Source organism: Montipora foliosa, chromosome 11, assembly GCF_036669935.1.
Source record: "Montipora foliosa isolate CH-2021 chromosome 11, ASM3666993v2, whole genome shotgun sequence".
Taxonomy (NCBI): Eukaryota; Metazoa; Cnidaria; class Anthozoa; order Scleractinia; family Acroporidae; genus Montipora; species Montipora foliosa.
Window position 1 is genome coordinate 37,909,946 of NC_090879.1, and position 4,210 is coordinate 37,914,155.

Here is a 4,210-nt window from a genome sequence, read left to right on the forward strand (position 1 = left end):
CAAAGAATATTTCGCTGGAAAAGGTGGCCTTTATGAATTCATCATGTTGTGTAATATGCAAGCTTAACTGGATAGTTTTTATGGCAATAGTAAAGCATTTTCGTGTCAAAATAAGGTAGGCGTCTTTCTGTTGTGTTAACTTAATTAAATATAAATATACGTAACCATGTGTTATTCTTGTCTGCCGTAAACTTGATTTCCACTCTCAAAAATACCTCCAGAACCTACTTTTTGCGTAGAATAAGCTTTTAGAGTGATGTTCTTGTCTTCTGTGGTGATACTTGACGATTCGGGAACATTCAGATAGTAACAAACTTCATAGTTATTAACCATTTCTTCTGCTTTTGTGCTTGTGAGGATTGTGATTTGCGATAATTCGCAAGTCTGTTTTTGTATCTCATGCCGATGTTCAGATTTTCAATTACATGGCCGCTCAACCTCGCGATTGTGTAAATAGTTCACCCTGAAGTCAAAATAGATACGTCCTCAGGAACCCGACAAAGAAGGCTTCCTGACCCGACAGATAAAATGTAAATATTAAGTTAAATATTACAACAAAATTAAAAAACCAAAGACGTTGTTTTACTCTGAAAACGACGAACGATTTAGTTCATTCAGTTGACACAAGGTGATCACGTGCACCTTTATGGTTGCCTAGCACGTGATCGATTACTTCCTTTTGACAAAACATCATAAAAGTCAGAGACTGCAGAAATCTTCGTCTTTTTACGATCGATTGTAATTAATCTTTCGATGAGAATTCGATACAGAGCTATATATAAAAGCTGTGTTATTTTTTTCCTTTATCTGAGAAGAAACGAGTGAATTTTACTCAATAGCGTGTTTTGTTGTCTCTAAACTGACTTTATTACCATTGCTGTCTTCATTACGTGTTTCTAACCACGTCACTGCATCGTTGTAAAAGTTAATTGTCGGTCGTCAATAAAAAGGGTTATTTTGCTTGCTTTTGTCTTTCTGGAAGCTTTAACTTTGCCCCAGGAGAAAAGTATTTGCTATTAAAATTAATGTTGACTGCTTGTTCAAGTCCTCTGTGGTTTAGCGGTTAGTTACGGTGAAAAGCTTAATACTAAGGTGCCCGGTTCAAGACTCGGTAAGTGCAGTTCAAAGCGATCTCTTTCTCTCATCTACTTACTGGAATTGAATGGGTAAAGGGTACATAAGGTAGTGATAGGTATGACGAATGGATAAGGGGATGGAAGGTTACGAGGGATAGAGACGGACAGAAAGAGAGTAAGAAAAGAAAGAAAGAGAGTAGAGAGGAAACTTGGAGGAGAAAAAGGCGTTTTTTTGGTTTAATTTCAACCCCCCTAAAAAACCGTGCCCCTTTTTTTCAACCACACCTCATAAAGAAAATCCCTTTTCAAACAGTTCATAAATAACCTAGGTTAATTAAATTTACCTAGTTTGATTTAAATGGACCTGAATTTAATTTCAACCTGTAACATTAACAATGAAAAGACAAGTTTTGCATCGTGAGCGCGCACATTTCATTGTTAACACTAGCAAGATATCGGTACCTAAGCGATCTGTTAAGATCACCGATAGTTTCACATGTACCTCCGCAAATGTCATTTATTGCATAACCTGTACGTTATGCAGTAATTTATACATTGGCGAGACAGGTAGACGACTAGGCGACCGATTCCGCGAACACCTTCGCGATGTTGAGAAGAATGACAAGGATGCATCTAAGCCAGTCGCTCGTCATTTTAATCTCCCTAACCACTCCAAAAAGCACATGGCTATCTGCGGCCTTTCTCTACATCTAGGTACGACGGAAAGCCCCTAGAATCTGGAACAAAAATTCATCTTCCAAGTCGGCACCCTTAATCCCCACGGTATTAACGAACGCTTTTCATTTAACTAATATATTCCTATTTTTCACGTTGCCATGTTATCACCAATAGCGTAGCTCCTACTCTACTATAAAAACTACACGCAACCCACAATTCCTCGATTCCCAATGACAACGGTTAAGAAAGACGTTACAATTTGAATAATAATATTTCCAAATGGTCTGGATAGCACAAGTGTTACTAATACTTTTACAAATACAACCACACTTTTGAGTTTAAGGGACATGTTTCGATGTTTCAAACATCATCTTCAGCCATAGTGAGTGTAACACTAAAATCTTTACAAGATAATTCGTATATATATATAACTATCAATACAATGATTCTTTGTAGATTAAATGTTCTTTACAAGTAGGTAAATTCAAACGAACCAACAATATCACAGAGAACACAACTGACATAACGGTAAAAGTTTAAAAGTGTAATGCTAAACTGACATGATCAACTTGTTTGTTGAGTTCGGGTTTCAAGCGCTCTCCTTGCTTTTGAGTTAATAGAAAGAAGTAGCATTATCCATAATTTTGAAGCAAGAAACATCACAATTATTCAGACAATTTTTAGAAAAACTAAGATGCTTGAAAATATGAGAATTTTTATCCCGGAAAAGGTGTTCATTTACATGTGTGTATAAATGCTTGTTGGTTTCACCAACGTAGCGAGCACCACCACCCACACAAGTAAATTTGTATACAACACGTGATTTGAGAGAATCCGGAATAAAATCCTTTCTACCAAAAATGTTGCACAGTTTGAATGGAGAGAAAATTACTTTAAGGAGGCTCGAAATAGTCGCTCTTTTTTTCAATCAAATAAAACTAGTCTGTTCTTTGATACAGTTAGGGCAATCATATCAAGACGAAATTTGGCCACAGTATTAAGTACCCATCGCAAATTTCTCACATTATATTTTCCTCCAAAATAACGTTACCATGGCAACATTTTTAGAAATTTCTTTGAGCCTTAAAATCAAAATAAATTGTCTTTTTTGAAGAAACGGGAAGGTGAAATCTTCTCATTCAGGGTTACCAGATAATGTTAGAAATAATCTCTAAAATATTTAAAATTCAACAAAATCAGTTTGCCAGTTTTTCGGAAAAATCAGTTTTTTTGAAATGTGTCTTAATTTTTTTTTCACCTACAGAATTTTTTAAAATTTGAAAGACAAACGTGCAAAAAATGAAAAAAATTCACTGTCCGGAAGCAAAGATATACACGAGTTAAGTTGCAAAATCAGGAAAAATGAGGGGGTTACAAGATCAGCTTTTACGCATGCGTGACCCGCTCATTCGCGTGCATACTTAACTGGAGCTAAAGGCCAACACAAACGGATTTAAGTGGCCATTAAACCGTTTGTGTAGAATTCTCGTAGTTTTCGTGAATAGGAAATGTCTATTTATATTCATATATATAGGAATTAGAAGAAAGGTGAGCGAAATTAGCGGTATTTGCTTATTTCTGGTGACCCATTTTAATCACGAGCTGACGCGAGCAGCTTACGAATTGCGAGTGCGGCTTACGCGCGCGGGCTCCGCTGAAAACCCTTTCGAGCCTCCTTAACATTTAAGGATGTTCGCGCCCATTGCTACTGTGCATTTTTTCGCGCATGTCACGCACACGTCATGCATCGCAGACAACGAAGATGACGTGAAAGCCTGTGGACCCAGGTCTTCTCGGAAATGTCACGCGTGACGTGACAGTGTGAATATAGCATCGCTTTGAGAACTTCGCAGCGATTTTACTCTCTTGAATGCTCAGTGGCCCCTATTTTTCTTTCCGGAGATCACTTCCTTTTCTGGTTTTGTCCATTTTAGCAAAAAACAAAAAAAAATCTGTCCGTGAGAAGTTACAAATATTTCGCCTTTTATGCTATCCTTAGTCACCTCAGAAAAAGACATCAGCTGCAAAGGTTAATTTAGTTATATTAGTTAAGTTGAATTGAGTACGTTAACCTGATCTAAATTTCATCAATGTAGCTTTTTTATTGCTGACAGTTGTAAGCTAAGATCGTCTTAAAGTAATGCAATCTTCTAAAAGTTCACCTCATGATCTCGAGAACAAGCACTGTGACCCCCCTTTTTTTTCGCCTTTCATTACCTTTCTGTGTGGCAAGTTTTAAAAAAAATTTGTACGTGGGAACATTTTGGGCGGGACGTTAGCGCGAAAATTTTCTAACATTGATTTTTTTCTACAAATTTTACCATTGAAAGATGATGAGTTAGTGATGTCAGAAATGTAAAAAACATGGGAGGTCACCGACTTCGTTTTTGAGAGAACTTGCCTGCCTGAAAAAATCCGACCTCTTTCGCGAATAAGGCCACAGTGTCTGTAAGCCC